Here is a 26,204-nt window from a genome sequence, read left to right as displayed (position 1 = left end):
AATATCTTTCTTAATGGTGAGAATGATCCTCTGAAGGCAGGAGCAAGAAATGCCCACTACCTACTACTTATATTCAAGACTGAATTTGAATTCTCAGCCATTGGAATAAAACAAGAAAAAAGGTTTAAAAAATATGAGAGAGAGAAAGAAACAAAATTGTCATTTTCCAAAGAGGAAGTGATTTTTAATATAAAAAAATTTTCCAAAGTTGCCAAATATTTATTAGAAATAAGAGTTTAGCAATATGGATAGATATGAGATCCTTGTAGAAGTAAATAAAATCTTTACCTAACAGTCCTTGTAAATATAATTCCCTATAAATTAAAGATTTATGTGAAAGACAAAATAGAAAACATTTTAAAGTAAATATGGAGAATATATTTCTGATCTCAGAGTATGGAAGTCTTTCCTAAATAAAACACAAAAATAATAAACTATGTAAGAAAAGATTGACAAATTAAACTGCCATAAAAATAAGATTACCTGCTCATCAACAGTCACCATAAAGATAACGAAAAGACAAGACACAAAATGAAAAAAGACAGTTGCCACAAAATTAAAAAAGAACATATTAATAACTTTCACAAATCAACAAGAAAAAATCAAACAACCCAATAAATTAAAAAATAGAGAAAAATATAAACAGAAATACCCTATAAAAGGAAACACAACTGACACATAAGCATATAAAAATGTGGCATCTTAGGTAAGGTAATCAGGAAACAGGCACTGAGATTGAGCCTTACCTGCAGAAGAATTATTAGGAAATGTTCTCATGGACAAGATGAAGATCTATAAGGAAGTGAAGCAAACATAATTGGGTGGAGGGAAAGTTGTTTTGGAACTTGTGAACTTCAAGTCGTTTGTAATAAAAGCCTCAGCCCATCCCACAGGGAGCCCTGGAGCTGGCATCACTCGTCAACGTTATCCCTAATGGAGGCAAGAAAGCCTGGCCTTTTTTTTTTTTTTATGACAGAATCTCGCTCTGTCGCCCAGACTGGAGTGCAGTGGCACCATCTTGGCTCACTGCAAGCTCTGCCTCCCAGGTTCAAGCAATTCTCCTGCCTCAGCCTCCAGAGTAGCTGGGATTACAGGCGCCTGCCACCATGCCCAAGCCTGGCCTTTTTACTCAGGCATTAACTAGTCACTATCACCAAGGAAAGGGACATACCCTTATTTATTTATTTATTTATTTTTAAATAGTCTCCATTAAATAAAATGATGTATTAGATTTTCATCTTCAAGTACTATCCTTTATGTTAGTGTTGCTTAAGGTGTGGTCCATGGATGATGCCAGTCCATGAAAGCGTGTCACCGTTTCACAATGAGATCAGTACAGAAACTGAAACTCAGCTTTTAGAAACTTCTACAGTGGTAACATTCAAACATGTCATTGGTGGACTTTCACAAAATTATCGATTCGTGAATGATTTGGTGGTAAGTACTGATTCTTAACCATAAATTTGTACCTTTGAGAAGCATTATTCTATGACCCTGTTTCTTTGGCTACGATTGTACTGAACCAGTAGTTTTCCAACTGTGGGCTTGAAGTTTCTGCTTACCGAATTTCATACCCTCATTTAGTTTTCATCATCAGTTCAGATCAGGGCTCCTAAAAGTGGGCTCTGATGCATAGGTTTCATGGGTAAATTACAAAACAAGGCTTCCATCGTCAAAGAATTTGGGAGATTTGGAATAAAATGAAATAAAACAACTTTCTTTTGTAGAACTTCTCAGAGTCCTTAATAGGCTGATGAACATTATAAATATCTCAGAATGAAAAATTAAAATGTCTAGTAAAACCAAATATTGGTCAGAATCTGGATGAAAAGGAATTCTCATATTCTTTTAATAGAAGTATAAATTGATATAACCACTTGGGAAAACAATTTGTCATTGTCCTATAAAATTGGATATGCACATATCATTTGACCCAGAATAACAAAGACATTCTTGAATATACACCAGAAAATAATAGCAAAAATATCGAAACATCCTATAAGCCCATTGAGAGGACATTACATAAATAAATGTTGGTATATTAACACAATAGATATTATGCAACAGTAAAAATAAAAATAAATCTACCCCCACTATATACAACAAAATGGAGAATCATAGAACATAACATTAAGTGTTACCTTTTGCTTAAAACCTAATGCTGAGTGTTACAAAACAGCAGTTAATGTAAAGAAAGTATGGCAAATCCATGAAATGATGAGCTATGCAGTCACTAAAAATGATTCATAAAATAAAACATAGTAATGAGAACTGATATTTGCAATATACAAACCTATTTTTATTATACTTGTCATCTAATATATGTATCATATTTTGATACATATATGTGATAGATATACAATGTTGTACAGATTGAATACCTATTGCATATACAGATAATATGTATTCTTGGGGAAAGCATCAGATGGAGGGATGCCAGAATGTTTTTTATGTCAGGTGATCGTATTTGGGATTATTTTTGTTTTTAAATATTTACTTTTCTATATTTTCTTAAGTTTCTGCAATGAATATGTCTTTGGTAATGAGGAAGAATAATAATAAATATTAACTGAAAAAATTCACTGAGAGAAGAGGGAACTGGCCTCTGGAATTCATTTTGAGAATAGGACACAACTCAACACAATTAGAGATAAAGAGATGGGGAATAAGGGTCAATCACAGAATTTCAACTCATCAAGGCAAAAATCTGCTTGAACTAATCAGTGTCTCCTTAGACATCTTACACTACTCCTGTGCCCAGGTGTGTTTGCTTCCAAAACATAGGCCCCTTATGTCTCTATCACATGGATTGAAAGCTACTATAGAAATATTCTGCTCTTGGGAGAAAAAGATTGAATGTATAGAGTTCTAGCTCTGGAATTATTAAAAATGGAAAAGGAAACTTGAAGTACTTTAGAAACACAGAGAAGATAATTTCAATTGTAATAAAGCCAATAAGATTTACAGCAGTCACATAGGAGAACTTCCAGAAAATAGAAATTATTAAACATTACAGCAAGCTATTAAAAAATTTACAGGACCTTGTTTCTAACTAATCTTTCAGCATCAAATAAATAATCAGATATTTTGAAAGCGTGGAATAAAGGTTAATTTTAGAGGTTAAGACATATCTGGTGATCTAAAGTCTTGGGACGGTTTTTGCTTGTTTGTTTTTGCCCTGCCTTTATTTCATGCCTGATGATTTGATAGAACTATCCAATTTTGATGCCATTTTTGTAGAAAGAAAATTATGAGCCTATACCAGAACTTCCCTGTGTCTCCTCTGCAAACCTGATTCTATAAAACACTTATAAACAAGACTTCCATAGTCAACTACCTCTGGGATATTATCTCAGAGAGACTGGTAATACACATTAGCATAAAAAGGCCCTGAGAAGTTCCTCAGGGAAGACATAAATAACATCTGTATAACTCTACAGCACGGCCTACTTTGGAAAGCCCTGAACCAAACCAATGGAGAAAATTGTATTCGAAGATTAAGTCAAATGAAAGGAGATTCTGCAAACACATAAGAGGCAGAACTATTGGCTCAGGATCTCAGGAAAATGATGAAAGAAAACACGGGACCACAGAGCAGTGCTACTTAAACTATCTGCGGCAAATGGCCATTTTTAAAACATATCTGTTCCATCATAGATCAACACCTTTGTAAAGTCTGCTGATCATGCTCTTGGTGTCCACATGATGTCAAATTACTCTAAGAGTTTTGCTATACCTATTCTAATTTGTGTGCTTATCTCACTGTGGTAGGAAACAAGTTGTGGACTGGCACTGCCTATGGAGTGCACTTTGAGTAGCACTGCCATAGAGGGTAGTAAGTTGAGGATATAAATCTGGTGCATCATTTTTTTCAATCCAGAATGTTTTAAAATAGATAGGCCGGGTGCGGTGGCTCACGCCTGTAATCCCAGCACTTTGGGAGGCCAAGGTGGGCCAATCACGAGGTCAGGAGATCGAGACCATCCTGGCTAACACGGTGAAACCCCATCTCTACTAAAAATACAAAAAATGAAGGATATTGGTCTAAAATTCTCTTTTTTGGTTGTGTCTCTGCCTGGCTTTGGTATCAGGATGACGCTGGCCTCATAAAATGAGTTAGGGAGGATTCCCTCTTTTTCTATTGATTGGAATAGTTTCAGAAGGAATGGTACCAGTTCCTCCTTGTACCTCTGGTAGAATTCGGCTGTGAATCCATCTCGTCCTGGACTCTTTTTGGTTGGTAAGCTATTGATTATTGCCACAATTTCAGATCCTGTTATTGGTCTATTCAGAGATTCAACTTCTTCCTGGTTTAGTCTTGGGAGAGTGTATGTGTCGAGGAATTTATCCATTTCTTCTAGATTTTCTAGTTTATTTGCGTAGAGGTGTTTGTAGTATTCTCTGATGGTAGTTTGTATTTCTGTGGGATCGGTGGTGATATCCCCTTTATCATTTTTTATTGCGTCTATTTGATTCTTCTCTCTGTTTTTCTTTATTAGTCTTGCTAGCGGTCTATCAATTTTGTTGATCCTTTCAAAAAACCAGCTCCTGGATTCATTAATTTTTTGAAGGGTTTTTTGTGTCTCTATTTCCTTCAGTTCTGCTCGGATTTTAGTTATTTCTTGCCTTCTGCTAGCTTTTGAATGTGTTCACTCTTGCTTTTCTAGTTCTTTTAATTGTGATGTTAGGGTGTCAATTTTGGATCTTTCCTGCTTTCTCTTGTGGGCATTTAGTGCTATAAATTTCCCTGTACACACTGCTTTGAATGTGTCCCAGAGATTCTGGTATGTTGTGTCTTTGTTCTCGTTGGTTTCAAAGAACATCTTTATTTCTGCCTTCATTTCGTTATGTACCCAGTAGTCATTCAGAAGCAGGTTGTTCAGTTTCCGTGTAGTTGAGCGGTTTTGAGTGAGTTTCTTAATCCTGAGTTCTGGTTTGATTGCACTGTGGTCTGAGAGACAGTTTGTTATAATTTCTGATATCTACAACTATCTGATCTTTGACAAACCTGAGAAAAACAAGCAATGGGGAAAGGATTCCCTATTTGATAAATGGTGCTGGGAAAACTGGCTAGCCATATGTAGAAAGCTGAAACTGGGTCCCTTCCTTACACCTTATACAAAAATTAATTCAAGATGGATTAAAGACTTAAATGTTAGACCGAAAACCATAAAAACCCTAGAAGAAAACCTAGGCATTACCATTCAGGACATAGGCATGGGCAAGGACTTCATGTCTAAAACACCAAAAGCAATGGCAACAAAAGCCAAAATTCACAAATGGGATCTAATTAAACTAAAGAGCCTCTGCACAGCAAAAGAAACTACCATCAGAGTGAACAGGCAACCTACAAAATGGGAGAAAAGTTTCGCAACCTACTCATCTGACAAAGGGCTAATATCCAGAATCTACAATGAACTCCAACAAATTTATAAGAAAAAAACAAACAACCCCATCAAAAAGTGGGCAAAGGATATGAACAGACACTTCTCAAAAGAAGACATTTATGCAGGCAAAAGACACATGAAAAAATGCTCATCATCACTGGCCATCAGAGAAATGCAAATCAAAACCACAATGAGATACCATCTCACACCAGTTAGAATGGCAATCATTAAAAAGTCAGGAAACAACAGGTGCTGGGAGGATGTGGAGAAATAGGAACACTTTTACACTGTTGGTGGGACTGTAAACTAGTTCAACCATTGTGGAAGTCAGTGTGGCGATTCCTCAGGGATCTAGAACTAGAAATACCATTTGACCCAGCCATCCCATTACTGGGTATATACCCAAAGGACTATAAATCATGCTGCTATAAAGACACATGCACACGTATGTTTATTGCGGCACTATTCACAATAGCAAAGACTTGGAACCAACCCAAATGTCCAACAATGATAGACTGGATTAAGAAAATGTGGCACATATACACCATGGAATACTATGCAGCCATAAAAAATGATGAGTTCATGTCCTTTGTAGGGACATGGATGAAACTGGAAATCATCATTCTCAGTAAACTATCGCAAGGACAAAAAACCAAACACCGCATGTTCTCACTCATAGATGGGAATTGAACAATGAGAACACATGGACACAGGAAGGGGAACATCACACTCTGGGGACTGTTATGGAGTGGGGGGAGGGGGGAGGGATAGCATTAGGAGATATACCTAATGCTAAATGACGAGTTAATGGGTGCAGCACACCAGCATGGCACATGTATACATATGTAACTAACCTGCACATTGTGCACATGTACCCTAAAACTTAAAGTATAATAAAAAATAAATAAATAAATGAATAATAAAAATACAAAAAATTAGCCTGGTGTAGTGGCGGGCTCCTGTAGTCCCAGCTACTCGGGAGGCTGAGGCAGCAGAATGGCCTGAACCCGGGAGGCAGAGCTTGCAGTGAGCCAAGGTTGCGCCACTGCAGTCCAGCACGGCCGACAGAGCGAGACTCCATCTCAGTAAAATAAAATAAAATAGATAAACAAGAAGACACGCTAACTCATTCTGATGATTAGCGGGACACAGAGGAGGCCATACCATTTAAAATCACATGAAGAAAGAATTAAAAGGAAGAAATAACTTAGTCAACAAATATTAAAGGAATAAGGAATGTGACCATTTTCATAAGTTGATAGCTTTTTTGTGTAAGTTTCATACTCCTACTTCTTGACTAACTGGAGTAGAGCAAGAGATCATTATAAATCTCTTTCAATTTTTGCTATATTGAAAGATTTTTTTCCACAAATGTCACTTAAAGAAATGACTGTCCTTATATCTTGTTCCTGAAATAAAGGGAGTAAGGTAAAATACCAATTGCTACTCTACCCAGCAAGGAAGATGTTGGCCATGAAAACAGGGCCTTACTCTCTTATATTGTCTCTGGGAGTGCAAAATAGTGTGATATCTACGGGAAGGGAATTTGGCAAAAATTGCTGGGTCAAAGGGTAAATGCCCATTTACCCTTTGACCCAGTGATCCCATTTCTAGGTATCTAGTTCAGGTAGATACCTGATAAAACTATGAAAAAATATGTGCCCTAAGATACTCATTACAGAACTATTTTTAATAACAAAGGTCCAAAATCAACCCAAACAGTTAACAATAGGAGACTGATTGAATAAACTACAGTATAGCCATAGAATGGGGTATTATGCAATTAAAAGAAACAAGAAATTCCTTTGTATGCCACTATGAGATTTTCAAGTTGTACCTGAAGTCAAAAAAGCAAAATGGATAAAAATTTATATAGCGAGCTACTGTTTATCTAAGATATATCTATATAGAGACAGATATAAAATATACCTACTTATATTTAATAAACAAGCTCCTGAATGGTTAAGGCATAATTTGGTTTTTAAAATACTATATAATAATCTCTGGAGGAGGTAATTTAAAAAATTACCTATGGTTTATGGGAAGAGGGCAACACTAGGGGATAGGAATAGATGCTACACTTTATTTAATTTGCCTTATTTGTAGATTTGATTTTCACATCATGTAAATATTTTACACAATTACAAAATAAAAACAAAATTTAAAAAGTAACTTTTAGAAAGAAAAATAAGATGAGGCCATGTGTGGTGGCTCATGCCTATAATCCCAGCACTTTGGGAGGCTGAGTCACGTGGATTGCTTGAGCTCAGGAGTTTGAGACCAGCCTGTGCAACATGGTAAACCCCCCGTGTCTACAGAAAATTAAAAAAAAATAGTTGGGCATGGTGGTGTGTGCCTTTGATTCCAGCTACTCGGGAGGCTGAGGTGGAAGGATGGCTTGAACCCAGGAGGCAGAGTTTTCATCGAGCTGAGATGGCACCACTGCATTCCAGCCTAGGTGACAGACTGAGACCCTGTCTCAAAAAGAGAGAGAGAGAGAAAGGAAATAAAAAGAAACAAATGGACCTAATGCATTTACAGTTGGTGGCATAACAACAGAGAGAAACAATTCCATTTGCTATTAAAACTCTGAACTTTGACATGTCTAATGTGACGTATCTTACGTACAGAAAGAAATTTAAAAATCATAAACTATTTTCAGTAATCATATTATCATTGGTAGGGTAGGTATTGCTATTCTGACCTTGCTGTGCGTATACCATGTGATAAAGCAGCCAAATAATTATGGGATATTCCAATTCTATCGTTGTTGTCATTGTTGAGAACTGGGATTCTTGGCAAGGGAAAGAGGAGATACACATTTGAGATTGAAGAGTTCTGTGGTCTTGAATTAGAATTGAAAGCATCACTACCACTACTTAATAGTATGGGTATATATCATTGAGCTCTTTCCACTGAAAACGTCTAGAAACATTGACCAACCCAGTAACAATGATTCATCCTAGTGTCCAGATGATAGTATACAAATACCATTTCCCGCTAAGAGGAGCCTGGACACCTTTAACAAATTGTCGACTCCAGGTTTGAGGCAGCATATGTACAAAATGAGTATGGAACATCTTGTAGCAGATGGTAAGGAAGTTACTAAAATTTACTAGAGCCATGTCAAAAAATCTCCTCTTCAAGAAAAAACATAAAAATATATAAAACTTCAATTGATTGGAACATTTCAAATATGTTTAAATCTATGAGTTTATAATGATACTTTAGAAAATAGGTAATTTTGGGCAGGCTAGAAACCCACATCACTATTTTGAAATTGATATAGAAAGAGAAAAATAATGTATTTGGTCTCTCTTTCCTATATGAAATTATTCACTGAGTAACCAAGAGTGGATCAGGAAAAAGTTTCCTCTTATTACAATTAATACACAGGGAAGGTGTGATAGGACTAAAATAGCAATGCTTTTTCAATTAATGAACTAATGAATCTCAATATTGATCATCAATGACTGCTGATGTGACAAGAACACAAGCTGCCAGATAATACATGCCTCCTGGTAGGAGAGGAAATACTGCCAATCAAACTCTCTTGCCAAAGAAATTAACCTGAATTCAATCAAGTGTTTAACTTACAGTATATACTGTATATACTATATCTTATCTTAATATACAAAAATACAGAGGACACAAGAACATGTTAAATGACACCACAGGGATGCAATCGGCAAAATCCAGACTATGGGAACCTTTATAAGACAAATAGTTACGCAAGGAATAAATGGCAGGCAACACATTGCAAGGAAATAGCAATGTACAGATCTTATTTGGATCCTGACTCAAACAAATAAACTTTAAAAATCATGAGACAACTGGAAAGTTTAACATTGATTAGATATTTGAAAATATTAAGGGGTTATTGTGACATTTTTCAAGAGAGATAATGGTAGTGTGATTATGTTGAAGAAAAAAAACAACCTAATTTCCTACCAGGGCAGTTTGGTTTCAGCTGAAGAACAAAAAGATTTATGGCAAGTGAAAAGGAAAGACATGCTAAGGAAGCTCCCCTGCCACCGCCCCCACTTCCCCAAGTTTGCAGAAGGATATCTATAGAATAACAACAGATGTCCTAGGAAAGAATGCAAAGCCTCATTCTCTTTCAAGATTCTAGGACTATTCATAAACTGTTCAACTATTTTATGTCATCAGCAGAGTTCCTCCAGTGAATTACAGTCCTCTATCCGCTTTGGGACCATCCATTACAAGATGCAACCAGCAGCCAAGATGCAGTTGGCTCATCTCACTAAGTGTTTTCATAAGCAGATTTATAATGAGAGGAAAATGCATTTTATTGATAGTAACCAGGGCTACAGAGAACTCCCCCAAATTATTAGGGGTTGTTACAGGGGCAATTTGCAGAGCCTTCTTCCAACAAGACAGTAAAACAGCCCCCAGCCCTGCTAGCTTTTTAAAATCTACTAAACAATGTGAAGCCACAGTTTCATTTTTTTCTTTCTGGCTGGAGATAGTGGAAATGTTCATCACCCAGTGTGAGGTAATATGTGAAACAGGTGTTTTATTCCCTAGCAGGTAAAATGGGTTTGATTCCTGTGAGATGTAGACATTTCAAGGCTACCAGCAAGAGGTCCAGATGGTGTGTATTTTCATATCTAATATTATATAAAAGATTTCAAATGTATCCTGACTCTTAACAAAACCATAAATTCACAGCTTATTGCCATGCTGAACAGCTCTGGTAGCTACTAATTAGTATTACTGTTTTTGCTTTCCTCTTCCAGGGATCACTAGCATATCTGAGCCTTTACATTTTTAGCTTCTGGTAAAAAGACAATTCCAGGGTAGGAGCCCATCTACTTAAGGGCCAGCTGCATGTACAACATTAGAAACTTAGGGGATATTCAAATGTTTACAGAACCACGGGTGGAAACACAGGTTAAACTTTTAAGGAAAAACACTTTCAGTTGTTCCCTGTCTGGTCATGAAATGATTCCAGAAATATTATTGAGCATCTTTTAATAATAATAATAATACCAATAGCAAGCATTATTGCAAGTTTATTATAAAACAGGCATTTTTCAGATTATGCTACACACACTGTCTCATTCAATATTCCTAATCACCTTTGGAGATCCCAGTAGCTCCATGTTACATATTAGGCAACTGAGGTTTAGAAAACTTCAGCAACTTACTCAAGAGCCAACTCAGGTATAATGGGTAGCAGTCCTCACTCTTAATAAGAATAGCATATTCCTTTTTTGCTATGTAGCATGATAGCCCAGAAGGCACTGTGTACATTGTGTGCAGAAGGAGCCCCTTGGAAAGAGTTCTGTGGTATTTATAGGAAACACTATTATAAAGAAAGGAAGTCAAGTCAGCAATAAAGTGGGTTAGAGTTGTTCCCATTCTAGAAAGCAACAGTCTAGGTCTCAATAAAGGATAATGAGCCAGCCTATGCTTCCTAAAAGTCCTGGGCAGAGTTTAACCTCCTGATTCCATTATCCTGCCTCCCGCTCTCTTGTGCTCATAAATGTATCAACCACAGCTCTGTCAAAGGAACATTTTGCCCCCTCCTAAGACTATTTAATATGCTCTATAGAGTGAGGAGGAAGAGAAAATATAGGAGCTAATACTTTGGGGGAAACTCCATAGTCTCACATTGTTCTTTTTATGAACAGGCTCCTCTGATTTTCTGTTGAGAAGAGTCAACAGGATTGATTTCTTTCATCCTGATACCCCAACATTTAAGCTTCCATTGATACTGAGCTATGCAAAATCTCAAGACTGCCTCAATCCCGAGAGCATGGAGTGAAAAAAGTAATGTTGGGAGAATCTAGGCTGCTCTTTCTGCCCTTCAGCTTAAAATTGCTTTTGTGATTTTCAGTCAGTTCCTTTACCTCAGTGGGGTCACGTGTTCTTATATCCAGAAGTCTTCATGTGAAATAATGTCTAAGGATTCATATAGCTTTGGAACTCAATACCTTAATGCCAATGCCCATGCTCATAACTCACATGAGTGGGCTCATCAGAATAAAATAAATGATTTATTTTATTTTGGGGAGCATGATTGATTAGACAGAAACCCATTACAACAGGGATTTTGGATTCCATCTTATAAAAATAAAAATGTAAGCAAAATTTGCCATGATCTTACCTGCAAAGCAGACTCTAAATGGAAATATAAGTAGAGTTTAAGGAACCATATAGAAATATGACATTTCCACATTTCTGGGTGAGTTTTGTGGAATAATGTTCATTGTCTTACTTTATGCTATTTAATCCCTTGTAGTAATAGAGGTATTGGCATCTTAACTTTCTAGAAGAGCCAAGAGGGCATCACATAAAAAATCAAAGCTCTTAATTTCTAACCCTTACAGCAACTCTTGCAGACAACTATAACTTGGTTTTCACCTATTTCTGTAGTCTAGTAATTTTTCTCACAAGTGAGAAAGATCTTGACCAACAAAGGTCTAAATAGATGTTCCTCTTTCATGCTCAATGGAATTCTGAAGGAATCCTCATTTTCTCTTTCTGTTCAGGCATGGTGTGCCGAAGTCAGCTGTGAAAAGGAGGGATGAAAGCAAGTGAAGGATGCCCTTCATAAGGAATAAGCGATCTCTCTAAAACCAATCCTAGAGTATGGCTTCAGATTCTGCTCCCATTTCTCAATGATTATGAGTTTTGTGCCATATCTTCTCCCCCTTTATTCCTGCAATATTTGCATTTCATGTTTTTATTCTCTTACTGCCTGAGCAATTTGAAGCTCTCATATTTAGGCAATTCCCAGATCTCGTTCTTAAAGCATTGTGATTCCCTTTCAGCTTTTCAGAGGCACGTGTGCTGGGAAAGGCACTGAGTCCTCCCTGTCAATCCAATTTGTGATAAGGATTTCCCCAGGTGCACCCACTCCATAGTCCCTGTGTTGCTCTGAGCCTGGTTGGCATCCTTTTGGGAAGCATTTGTATTGCTTTTTCATCTCAGAAAAGATACTCTAGTCACAAACCAGTCATCTGCCTGTTAAGCTGTATTTAGAACAAATCACTCCGAAGCAAAACAACGATGACAACAACAAAAGAGCCACACTTATTTCTTTCTAGACTTTTAACAAAATGTTTGATGTTGTGGAGATTTCCAAACAATTAATGTGAAATTGGGTACTGTTGTTCACATGATTTATTTACCATATATAGAGAACTCAGCTGGAGTGCTACTGTCAATGATGCTCCCAATGAAATTTCAGCAGAGAGTTGGAAAATCAGCAAACTGTTTATTTCCAAAGAGGAATTACATTTTCAAAGGATAAAAGTTAATAAGAGTCATAGTGCTCAAAACCCACATGATATAGGAAAACCTACCCCACTCCACCAAAGGGCATATCTTGCTTTGAACACTTGATTTCATATTAACAGTTGGTCAGTTATTCAAAGCAGGGGAATCTCCTGCAGGTTGAGAAATATCCTAGTGCTTTTCATAGCCTTCCATGTCATGGATCAGGGACACACACTTGTGCACATGTGTGCACAGACACAAAACAAAGAGAGAGAATGCTTAACAGGAGCACATTTTACAAAAGTGAGATCCCAGGCCTGGAAAATCCCAAACTCTCACAAATTTTACAAATCCAAAATGGAATATTCAAAAAGAACTCAACCTGTTTCTCTTGAGCAACTTTTCAGACTCTCATTACAGGCCCCATGAGGTCAGTCAGATTTCTGTTCTACAGGATACTGCAAAAAGAGACCAGAAATTTAAAAAGGAGTGATGGTACTACACAAAATAGTAAAAATGAAATAGAGAAGGTGTGAAGTTAGATCCTTGATTTATGTGTGGAAAGCTAGTGCCAAGAATATTGTTATAGGCCTGGCTCCTAGAGGCAAGATTTGTTAGCAAAAACTGTCTCTAAATATTTATGCTCAGCTAAATAATTGCTAAATAATTCCAGATCCCAGCTGGAAATCTAGGATCAGGACTGACCTAAATTAGTAGATCTATGTGATAGTATATTGGTATTTTATCCAGCAAGTACTTGCTCAATGATAGGTTCAACTTCAGCATATAATTCATATACTTTTATAAAAGCCTTTTCATGGCACCACATAGAAGGGCTTTCTTCGGAAATATTTCCATAAAATAAACAAAGCACTTAAATCAGTCCATTCAATAGCATTTGTTTTAGGATTATTAAAGAAATACAGTTTTGGCTTCCGCAGAGTGTGCTAACATGGATTAATCTTTCATTTGCTGATCCTTGTATGTGTAGTAGGATGTTGAAAGTGGGGGTGGTAGCAGCATATTTCTATATCACCTTGGACTTTACCTTTCTGAGAATCAACATAGTTTCTAACTTTTTTATGGCCCTGACTGGTGCTTCAGTAAACCCAAGATTAAAAGCAGTACTCCAGTCTGCAGAGACTCTAGAAGAAAATACTTTCTATGAACCAAAAAACAAAGAGGAAGCTTCATCATTTAATGTGACTGCTAGAGAAACATCTACACATTTCTCACGTTCTTCTCACATCAGAACAAGGGATTGTTATAGATTTTTGACCAAAAATTAAAATTTTCTGAATTTAAAAGGAGTGAGTTGAAATGGAAGCCTATACTTACACTTTTCACTTTTTCTCTGGGACCCCATACAAATGCTTCAAATAACATAAAGGAGATCAAGAGTTTAGAGTGGACTCTGTCATAAACAAGTTCTGTGATGTCACTTTCCTTCTTTGAGCTTCGGTTTCCTCATCTGTGAATGCGAGATTGGATGTCATATCTGGTGAGCCTTTCTAGTTGGTTCTACCCTTCAGTGATTCATCTGACATTTTTCAAACTGTGCTAGAGAAACAATGAGAATAATAGAGAGGAAGAAACTGATGAGATAAACTATTTCAGTTAGAGATTTGGAGGGGTCTAAGTAAAGGTTTTATTCTTATGGTGTATAGAAGAAACTTTGGCTATCTATTGTTATTGTTCCCTGATTATAGCTTTCTGAGCTATAGGAGAACACTGTATTGATGTTACCAAAAGACATTTCAAGGAGAAGATAAAGAAAGAAATTATTTGGCTAGAGCTAATAAATATGCATGGTTTCCTGTGTTGTTTTGTTTTTTTTTAAGAGAGATTAAGAAATGGAGAGGTTTTTCTCTCCATACCAGACAGAGATACAGAGATGGAGCTTTGCAATCTAACACAGATCTATTTTGTCCACTAATGCAGAAATAACATCATGTGCATTAAGAAAGCTCTGGATCTGTTTAAATCAATTAAAGTAAAGTTAATGTATTTTAATATCTGAGCTCTTCCCTTATCGATATAACTCTGCCATGTTTTCTTCTCAGAGCCCAAGGTGATGAAAAATGGACTCATTTACTCTATTACATCTTATAACTGCGGCTTCAAGATTTTTTTTTCTTTAGTTGTGAAGCCGCAAGAAGATTTTATATGACTCTAAAACTGCTGTTGGTTTTCATACCACAACACTCAAGGGCATTTCTCGCCTTCAGGCTGCTATTGTTTCCAATCTGGAGATAAATGCACACTTGATAAAACTATTTTAATGATGCTAATATTAATACTTTGGTAGAATACTTTATCTGCTAGTAATAGCTTTAAAGAGTTTGTTGAGATTTTGTCATCTCATACATTTTAATAGAATATTAGGTTTGTAATTAACAAGAAAAATACAGTAGCTCCACTTCTCACTTCCTCCATATTCACGTAATGATTACCAGTGGAATATTTGCTGTTCTGTACCCTTAGTAGACCAATCAATATTTTGGTGAATGGAGAAGTCTGAAGCACGGAATCGTAGTGTAAACAAATGAGAAACATTAAAAGTATGCTAAATATTATAGCCAGTTGATTATGTAAATTTAAATAGTGTAGGGGAAAGGAATTGCTTATTAAATTAGTCTGTTTTCAGTTCACTCTGGCATTGTTTATTATACGCCGTAGCCAGATATTTCATAAATAGACTCCTTTTACAACCTGGAGGTTTTGGGAATACCAGCTGATTAATGAAATGGTATATGTGTTCGGAGGCCATGGTGGAGAGAACTTGTCTTACGATCATTTCCATTGTACAGCTCAGGCCTTCTGTGGGGTACAGACAATGGAGAGAGAGAGAGAGAGAGAGAGAATAAGATGAGAACTCTGATGAGCAGTTCATTCCAATATGAGCACCTGTTACATCAATCTGTGAATTGGTTGATTTTTAGCTATGTCCTGTTAGTGATCTTCATAGAAGCAACAGACTAAGATTTTCTATTAATAATTCAATGAATAAGTTCCGCTCACAGTACATTTGATTAGCCAACTGTAAGAGTAGCTACAAGTTTGTGACTCAATGTTTTGGGACTATCTAAGGAAATCTCAGATGACAGAATGAACTGAAAGACATCGTGTAATGATGGGTCAGAAACTCATTTGCAATCTAGGAAGGGGAGACCAGATCTGCTATAATGGAACCTATTTGAGAACAGATCATGAAAAAAGACTAATTAAAAAAAAAGAAGTTGCCATTTTTGTGTCTTGGAAGCCAAGAAGGGAAAGGCTATTGGGAAAGTCCATCTTCCAGACAGGTGAATCCTAATTTTGAAGACTTCTCAGTCTACCCAAATCTGATGCTCTTAAACCTGTTCATTCCATTTTTCTGATTTCCTAGTAACTCTGGTTTTCATTTGGTATTCTACTCCTTTATTTTTTCTCTACTTGGAGGTCGTATCAACCTGGTTCCCTCAGCTTTCATCCTCTCCTTTTTTTCTGTCTATAAGAACAGAAATTCATTTGCTTTTCCAAAGTCCCACCTCTATGGAGTCCTTGAGGTACTTTGCTCTTTGTTAACATGGGCACTCTCTCCTGCATCTTCTCTCCCTTAGCATAACTCCTTCTCATCTGCCTAAAGCATAGCTCCATTTCCTTCATACCGAAAGAGGGCCTTCTCTTGTTCCAACTCTACTCTTGTATTACTATCAATAGCCTCTATTTCTCCTTACTTACCACTCAAACTTTATAGTATCTGCCTGTTTCCTCACAGCTTACTTATATAAAAAGCCCATACATTCTGATTTTGGTGACTACCTTTTCACAGAAACTGTTATGTTGAAAATCATCCGTGGCATTTTCATGAGTAAGTACAGCAGCCTTCCCTCAGCTTGAATCTCCTTGCATTATTTTGTATCATGTGAGTCTATGGACCACTTCCTAGTCTTGAAATTCTCTCCTCCCTTGACATTAATACTAGTGTGCCCCTCTTGTTCTTCAATCTCTGTTTGCTGCTTTTATATTTTCTTTGCTTGTCTTTTCAGATGTGCTTTATATGTATATTGCTTCTTACATATTATCCAGAACCTTAATGGGCTAAATATGTGATAATTGCAATTTTACATATGAAGAGGCAGAGGCTAAGATAATTTAAATAATTTGCTCAAAGGCACATATGTCCCAACTGATGGAGCCAAGATTTGATACCAGGTCTAACTCCAAAGTCCTATCTGGTACAGTCTTCAGCTAATGACCTCAGAGGACACTGAAATGATTTCTTCTCAGCCCAAGGCGATGAAAAATGACTTACTTCATTGCATCTTACAACTGTGGCTTCAACAATTTTTTAAAAAATTTTTGTTGTGAAGCTACAAGCAACATTACTGGAACTCTCTTATCTTCCAAGCCAGCCACTTAATCTGCAAACCTATCTGTATCTCCACCCTCATTTTCTGCTTTTGTTTTCTAGTACAATAGAAGACCAACCCTTTTTATTCATGCTCTGTATCTCTATAATGTTGCTTTCTTAAGATCTTACCCTCTTTTTCCTAGATCCATCATTGTTTCCCTGTCTACTGCATCAGCTTCCTAAGCATGCAAGCATGTTCTTCTTTCTCCCATTATAAAAGAGGTCTTTTCTTGAGACCTTGTTCCATTGCTGCTTCTGGGCCTATTTCTGAAAAGTTTCTGTACTCAACTCTATTTTCAAAAGATTCTGTACTCAACTCTATTTCTTCTTTGCATTTACATTTCACATTGACCCCTTTTCTTTTCCTCAAATACATCTGGTTCATTCATGCCTTGCAGCCTTTGCACGTGCTGATCCTTTGCTTTGACAGCTTTTCGTGTAGTTGAATTCTTTTAAGTTTTAGTTAAAATGTGTTCTCATTAGACATGTCTGTCCCAGTCCCCAAATGGTCTCTATCACATTTCCCTGTTTGTTTCTGTCAGAGTTTTTATCATAGTCGAAAAGTATCTTCTTTACTTAATTAATTTTTGTTCTCTATCTCCACTTTCTAGAATAATGCTATTTGAGAGAACTCCCTGCAATGTTGAAAATGTTCTTCTGTGCTGTCAAATATGATAACTAGGCCAGGCACGGTGGCTCACGCCTGTAATCCCAGCAGTTTGGGAGGCTGAGGTGGGTGGATCATGAGGTCAGGAGATTGAGACCATCCTGGCCAACATGGTGAAACCCAGTCTCTACTAAAATACAAAAAAATTAGCCGGGCATGGGCACCTGTAGTTCCAGCTACTTGGGAGGCTGAGGCAGGGGAACCGCTTGAACCCAGGAGGCAGAGGTTGCATTGACATTGCACTCCAGCCTGGCGACAGAGCAAGATTCCGTCTCAAAAAAAATACATATATATATGACAACCACTAGCCATGTATGGTTACTGATCATGTGAAATTTAACTAGTCAGTGAGGAGCCAAATTTTTAGTTTCAATTAATTTAAAGTGTAAAAAGTCACATGTGCCTAGCGGCTACCATAATGAACAGAACAGTGCTCAAATGTGTGCTCCATGAGGGATGAGATTTTTGTCTAATTTTTTCACTGCTGTATCCTGTATGCTCAGGAACATTTGTTTAATGAGCAAATGAATGGGTTATTTCTTGTTGAGAAGAAATTCTGGGAGAAAAGAGGATTGTTGTTAATTGTAGCATACTTTATAAGTAATACAACTCTCCTTCCAGTAATGTGTTTGTATTTGGACTATATAGAGCTCTTCTGATTTTTTTTTTTTTTTTTTTTTTGACAGAGTCTCACTCTGTTGCCCTGGCTGGAGTGCAGTGGCATGATCTCGGCTCACTGCAGCTTCCACCTCCTGGGCCTCCCGGGTAGCTGGGACTACAGGCATGCACTGCCACGCCTGGCTAATTTTTGTATTTTTAGTAGAGATGGGGTTTCACCATATTGGCCAGGATGGTCTTCATCTCCTGACCTCGTGATCCGCCCACCTCAGCCTCCCAAAGTGTTGGGATTACAGGCATGAGCCACCGCGCCAGGGCCTGAGATCTTTAATTAGGATTCTAAGAGAGAGATCCAATAATGTAAATTAAATTTTTGACCATGTTGAAAACATGCTTGATTCTTTTGCTGTGTTTTGTTAACCAGTGATACAATTATGCTATCTATGGAGTTATCATACGTAATTAATGAATTAATCAATTTACTTAATTCACAGGCAGAAAGAGATTCTGTTTTCTAGTGTTGTCTACTAACTATGCAGTAAATCAAGGTTTTGAAGAGAGAGTTTCAACAATCATTCATTTTTTATGAATTAATCTTTCTTTGGCTTCCTTCTCTAGGGGTGAACAAATAATGCAAACATAGACCCAAGGATACATGAAGTCTGAATGCTAAAAGCATGCAGAAGATATAGCTGAATATAAAAAATATATGGAATTAATTTTCAAGAGGTGTACTAATGTCACTGGGCACAGACAGGGTCAATCTGTGCCAACAGCAGGCGAGAGACCCTGTGGTATAAGGATGGATAAGTATTAAGGACTTGCTTTCTTGGTAAAAGATGCAAAATTAAACATGCAATCAGCAAAAAAGATGAATAAGAATATACAAGCAAAAATATAAAAAACAGAATGCATGGTTAAAGTAAATATTTGCCCAGTTTGATATTAATACCTACCTAAGAATAACTGTCATTCTTATTACTCCTACTGCTGCTGTTGCTATGCTACCATTTTTGAGGGCCTACTAAGTTCCAAGAACTATACTAAATACTTCACATTGATGGATGTTATTTCCCTCATTTTGTAGATCAATTCTACATGATTGATGTTAATTCCTTTACTTTGTAGATGATGAAACAAGCTCAGTTTAGACTCATTGCTTGTGAGTAGTGGAGCTGCATTCTGACCCAAGTAAATTCAACTCCAAAGCTCATGCCCTTAAAAAGAAAAAAGTCTGAAATCTGGTATTCTCTACAGCATTCAAGTATAGACGCATGGAAGTTTCTAGGTATGTGGAATATAATCCAGCTTTGAATATGACATTTTAATAAAGTTGTTTCTCTTTTCTCACCTAATTGTCTGTTGATATTCATGGTGTAGAGCAAATGGAAAGCAAGTCATATGAATAAACAAAGCAAGTTAGGTGTGAGACAATATGGAGGGGTGGGATCTGTGGCAAAATCAAGAACATATGCCTATCCAAAGTTATTAAAATTCATTTAAAAATACCATTATGGGTTCAATTGTGTCTCTGCAAAAGAGATATGTTGAAGTCCTGACTCCTGTACCTCAGAAGGTGACCTTATTTGGAAATAGGTTTGCTGCAAACATAAGTTAAAAATAGGTCATACTGGAATGTAGTAGGCCCCTAATCCAATATGGCAGGTCTACCGTTAGGAGAAGAGTACACAGGGACAACACCATATGCAGACAGAGGATTGGAGCAATGCATCTACAAACTAGGAAATGCCAAATATTGCCAATAAACAACCATAAGCTAGGAAAAGGCAAGGAAAGATTTCTTACAAGTTTCAGGAAGAGCATGGCCCTACTGACACTCTGATTTTGGACTTCTGGTCTCCAGAGCTGTGAGAGAATAAACTTATTTTATTTTATGCCACCCAATTTGTGGTACTTTGTTATGGAAGCCTTAGAAAACTAAACAGATACACTGAAAGGACTATCCATTGTCTAGATGAACATACCAAATATAGTCAATGTGAACCAATTTAAACCCCTGACACAGTGATCTACAGGACTAATATAGTCATTGAGTATGAATAAATAAAAGCAAACTAAGCCATAGTTCTGAATTTCTCTGATTTTATATAACATCTTATGGAGCATTTATGTTCTAGATATTGTCCAAGAGCTTTATTTAACTTGTTAAATAAAGTTATATTAACTCATACATTCCTCACTCTAACCTTATTTATTGGAAATTAATACTACCATCTCCATTTTATACAGAGAGAAATTTAAACACATAGAGATCAAGTGACACTCTTAGTCACACAGCTAGTAAGTGGCAAAGCTGGGCTCACTCCAGGTAGTCTGGTGCTGGAGTTTATGCTTTTGACCACTATGCCATGCCAAGGTACCTGAGGATGCACCTCATTTATCATCAATGCTCTAACTCCACCTTTAGTTTTAGTGATTTATATGTGAATGATACGCTTCCCATATGCTATGCTTTGAATGTTTGTGTCTCCTCAAATTCATACATAGAAACTTAATCACCAGTGTGATGGAATTAGGAGGTGGGGACCTTTGGGAAATGATCTGGTCAGGAGGGCAGAGCCCTCATGGGATTCGAGCCCTAGGGAACTGTCCTGCTCCTTCTAGCATGTGAGAACACAGCAAGAAGGTGCCATCTTTGAACCAGAAAGCAGGCCTTCACCAGACACCGAACCTGCTGGTGCTTTAATCTCGAATTTCCTCCCTCCAAAACTGTGAGACATAAATTTCTGTTTTTATAAGCTACCCAGTTTATGGCATTTGTCATAGCCCAAATTGATTAAGATACCCTATTCTTATGAAGTCTTTTACGTAGGCTCTGATCACCATACTCCCTTCAATGATACTCAGTGGCTTTTGATTTACCCCTTTGAGATGGAAAAAGAGCAGCATCAGTTTGTCTAGTCCCTTTCTGTAATAGTCACAACTTACTGAATAATCTAAAGAAGGAATTCTGATGGTTTATAGAAACATCTATTCCAACTACATATTGGAAATCTGGGAAAATAACTCTTGAAAATATTCAAGATCTTATTAGACATACCACGAGGCTGAATTAAGCAAAACTCTCTCTAGATGTTACCTTTTTCCAGTACACAGTTACCTTGATACATGTTTGTAGGTCCCTTCCAGGGACCTGTGTTTATTGCACACAGAAAGCATGAAATAAACACCAATAGTATAGCTGTGGACTTTCTCTTCCCAGGATCCTACTGTTCTTTCGTGGCTGGGACTCTGGAGCTATACAGTTCAGGTCTGGGACCTGGTGAAGGGCTGTGCGTCTCAAGGATGATGATTCAAGTTGGACTTCTATTCACCAGACCCAGAGTGTTTTGTTGGTTTGTTCATTAAATAAATGAAGAGAAGACTTAGGGGTAGTGGCTTATTAATTTTAATCCTTTCGAGTTCACATTTAATTAAGAACACCCAGAACTATCTGCAGGTCAGAATAAGCCTCGAATATTTTGGCTACCCCACCAGCCTTGATGCCTATTATGGTTGGCATCTGTTCCCTCTGCCACTATGAGATCATGCCCACTAGAGTCAGGGAAGTTTCTATTGCAGTCCTTTCCACGAGTGTTGCCATCTGAGAGAAAGGGGCCAACAGAGTTATTTCTATGACTCTCTGCTCAAGGCCTTCCTGAACAAGAGAGTCTTCCAGGCCCTCTAGAAGGGCATAGGTTTGGGGTGAGTGGGCAGGAAGTACCTAAAAGAAACAGCCAGCACTGTGGCTTCCCACTCCTTAAATTATTCCCCTACATTTGTGGTTCTTAAACTTGAACACGCATCAGAATCACCTGGAAGTTTTGTTACAAACACAGTTTGTTGTGCCCCAACCCTAGAGTTTCAGAATCTGCAGGTCTGAGTGGAGCCTGGACTCTTTATTTCTAGACAGTCCCAAAGGAGGCTGATGCTGCTGGTCCAGGAACCACAGTTTGAGAACCACTGTTCTACATTATGCCACAGAATTTCTGGCCTGTCTATTTAATTTACTGAGGAAAGCATTTAATCCATCTCTGTATTAACTGACCTAGAAAGTTTCAGAACCACAGCAAGCTGTCTGAACTAACACATTGAGGGCAGACATTTTCAAGGTACGCTCATATCAAAGAATTCAGACCAATCTATGCCTTTTTATCAACTACCTTGAGAGTCTATCTTCACAACGCACATATTTTTATAATATACATTAGCAAACTTTTGTAACGCTTTTCTTTGCTCTGACTCCAAATTCCTCACCCCATTCCATGTTAAGATCAGATTCTGGCCTAGAATAATGGTGGGGGATTTGGGGGAGCTTTTATTAGTTCCCCCATCCTGCACAAAAGTCTCTGCTTCGTCAGGCAATGAAGAGAATATCTCATGAGATAAGGGAGTATTTCACGGGAATTTTTCAGAGTGTTTTGTTGGGTTCAGGGTATTACAAACACCCTGAACTCTCTCCAGACGTCACCATTCCTGTTGTCACAGGCTAGATTACCACATAACTTTCACGTAAAAGACTTTTGTGGTTGTGAGTTCAACCATCATTACAATTCAGCAACTTGTGAATCTTACTCTGGGCTATGATTTTTGGTGATTTTAACCTTTGTCTATATGAGGCATGGTGAGGACAGTCTCTGAATTTCATTCGGGGCCTTGATAAAAGAATTTCCCTATTCTGGTTTACCATCCTCTCTCCTTAAAGATGGCCAATGCCAACTTCACTCCAGTTTCCTCATGTTGTTCTGTGGGACTGAAACATGTACTCCATGGAGACTTTTGTTTCCAATGGGTGTATGAGGCTGAGTATCCAGAGGCAATAACTTCGTCGTTTTTCCATTGTGTGTTTTGCCTAATTACCAATTCCAAATACTGCGTATTATCCTGACGGTGTTAGCTGCCCCCTTACTCCTCCTCCCAGTGCTTGTATCAGAGTTCTTTGGTTGCAAATAAAAGGTGCTATGACAAAAAAAATGTGCATGATCTTACAAAATGGATATCAGGTAACCCTTAGAATTAGAAGAAAAGCTAAATTTGAAGTTTTAGAAAGCCAAACAGCACTGAATGGGTGAGTAGCAAAACTTAACAGGCAGTCTCTTTAGGGGTACATGGTCAGAATAAATTACCTTCAACTATTTTCAGCCTGGGGAATTATACTTAACATTCACATTCCAGGAAGAAGGATACTAATGTCTTTTCAACCGTGTGCCCACCCGTTTGCCAGGAGAGGTCAGATCTCTTTGATGAACAGTTTTATCAATATTATATTCAATTGAGGATGAGACATTTTCCAAAGCAAAATTAGGATGCTATTTCCAGAAGAAAGGATAAAAGATGCTGAACAAGTAAAAGCAAACCTTGTCCATTCCAATCATAAAATCCCATTTAATGTAACACCAAAGTGTTATATTAAATACCTCCCCAGTATATGTGAATGGGGTTTGTAAATTACCAATGGAATTCTCCATTCACATATACCAGGGAGGGGTTTTATTTTACTAAAATTTCTGGCTTTGGGAGAGTCTATTTTCTGGACTGTCTTTGTTCTTATTTCAGCTACTGTGAGAACAAAATTATATGCACCTTCTCGATAAATCACAGCATCTTTCTAAGGATAGCAAAATGTAGAAAGACACAAGCGAGTTTTAATATCCAGGAGTGTAATAGCGTAAATCTCCCTTTAAAGGTAAACCATATGGGTTTACAGAGCAGTTGAAAGTAAGTCTGAAAGGCACTAATAGCCTTGACTAAATAGAAACAGACATCAAGCTAAGCACACAAACAGCCAGAAAACCAAGGGGATGATAGAGATGTACAATAAATACAATCAAAAAGACTCAATCAAAGGTAGAATGCAGCATATCAAAGGTAAAACCTTTACCTATTATTAATTATGACAGTAATTTCTATCTCATAACATTTCACATAGCAACTGTAACCAAGAACATCTGCATTTTAAACTGAAGGTGCCTCATATGCTAAATAAACTGAAGTTGCCTCATATGCTAAAGGGAAGCAGGATATATGCACATCTTCTAGGAGCTAAGGAAATGGTTGTACAACATCCAGGCTTTCTTGCAAACCACCATTTACCTTATTTGATGTTGGAAAAATAACATCTTCTGTGTTACACAATGGTGTACAATTCAAAGTAGAATTTGAACAAGGAAAGGAAAGTAATATAAGGGTCCTAAGTTTCCTTTGTTACATATTCTATGTTTTGTATTTCAATGACTGCCATTAAAAATAATAGCCTCTTTTCATAAGTACCATTCAACCAAAGTATAAACAATCACAAATATCCTTCATCTAGAAATAAATGAACAAAAACAGTTGTACAAGGCCAAGATATCTTTGTAAGTAGGATTTTATTTACAATTAAATCTCTCCTGATTTCTCTCATATCTGTTCAAATTTCTGCTTCCCAGGCTTCCCTTGTATCTATTCATATAAACCTACAGAATCTTCACATCTGCTTTCTATGTCCTTACCTTACATTTAGCCTGTGGTCTCCATATTCAATGGCTGAGTCCTTGTTCTTGATCTCATTAAAGCGATTATGGAATTAATCACATGAGAGTTTATAGTGGTTGAGCTAATTTTCTCTGACAAACTTTTAGTTGGTGCTTGGTTTGGGTAACAAGTTCATTCCCAGCTTCTTATTACAACTATTGATAAAATCTATTTGGTAAAGAGGTTTCCTGGACTGAACACCTACTAAACATTTTATGTGGATTATCACAAGCATGCCTTACTCCAATTATATGAGGTGAGCACTTAACAATGGGCATCCGTTGTTTTCATGATTCCCTGTATGAGTCCCACCTTCCCAAGGTGTACACAAACATTCACTTCCCACAGGCTCCTTTGCAGCTAGGGTGGAGATGTGCCATAATTTCAACGATCTGCTCATGCTTCATTCAGATTTGAACAGCTTGAGGTAAGAGGCTCTGAATGGGTGGGGAAGGACAACCATTTTTCTCTCATGGGTGGCAGAAGAAGTGGTTAGCAGTGGTGAATACAGAAGAATTCCTGTCCAATTGGATTCCGGATACAGTAGGATTATCTTCCTCATCCATTTAATTCTTCATGGCTTAGGATATTGTTCATTGTTTCTGAAACTTTAGAATTGAGCCTGTTCTTTCATTACTCCTACAGATTCTATGAGATGCCTAATATCCTTTAAAATTTTTGATCTCACCTTAACATAGCCAAAGTAGATTCTGTTGTTTGCACCTAAGAAATATGACCAATACAGTACTATTAGGACAGTCATAGACATTATTACAATGTTTCAGTCAACGATTGACTGCATATACAATGGTGGCCCCTGGTCCTGGAAGATACTTTTATTGTACTTTTTCTGTGTTTAGATACACAAATATATACCACTGTGTTACAATTGCGTACAGTATTCAGTACAGTAACATGCTTTACAGGTTTGTAGCCTAGGAGCGATAGGCCATACCATATAGCCTAGGTGTGTGGCAGGCTGTACCATCTACATTTGTGTGAGTACATGCTTTTCGCCAATGACAAAATTGCCTAACAACACATTTCTTAGGTGGTATCCCTATTGTTAAATGATGCATGCCTGTGTTATCCTCCCAAAGAGCAAAATAAATGGAGGTACATTGAAGTTAATTAATTCATCTAATACCTATCATACAAAAAGTAAATGAAGTGTTGGAGCTAGAATTGAAATGAGGGACTTTTTAATACTTCATATCTTTAACTTCTCTCTCCAGAATAGGCAACATTTTAAATTGTTAACAATCATGTATTCCTCAGAATGTATTTGTGCCTGATCTTTTTTTAACGACAACTTTTTAGATCATGAGAACATGATATGTTGTGAAAAGAGAAAAGAATTCATAAAAAAAAAAAG

General features: G+C 37.2%; 1 long non-coding RNA gene across 1 annotated transcript in view; it reads left to right on the top strand.

Annotated features, from left to right (window-relative positions):
- Positions 1-13,812, top strand: part of LOC129033484 (uncharacterized) — a 322,758-nt gene extending 308,946 nt beyond the window's left edge. Inside the window, exon 5 of the long non-coding RNA XR_008501589.1 lies at positions 11,906-13,812. This is a non-coding gene — a long non-coding RNA (uncharacterized LOC129033484). The remainder of the gene's footprint in view (positions 1-11,905) is intronic.
- The last annotated feature ends 12,392 nt before the right edge of the window (positions 13,813-26,204 follow it).

The sequence above is a fragment of the Pongo pygmaeus genome, chromosome 2, assembly GCF_028885625.2.
Source record: "Pongo pygmaeus isolate AG05252 chromosome 2, NHGRI_mPonPyg2-v2.0_pri, whole genome shotgun sequence".
Classification (NCBI taxonomy): Eukaryota; Metazoa; Chordata; class Mammalia; order Primates; family Hominidae; genus Pongo; species Pongo pygmaeus.
The sequence above is the reverse complement of the archived record's forward strand: the minus strand, read 5'-3'. Positions and strand labels throughout refer to the sequence as shown.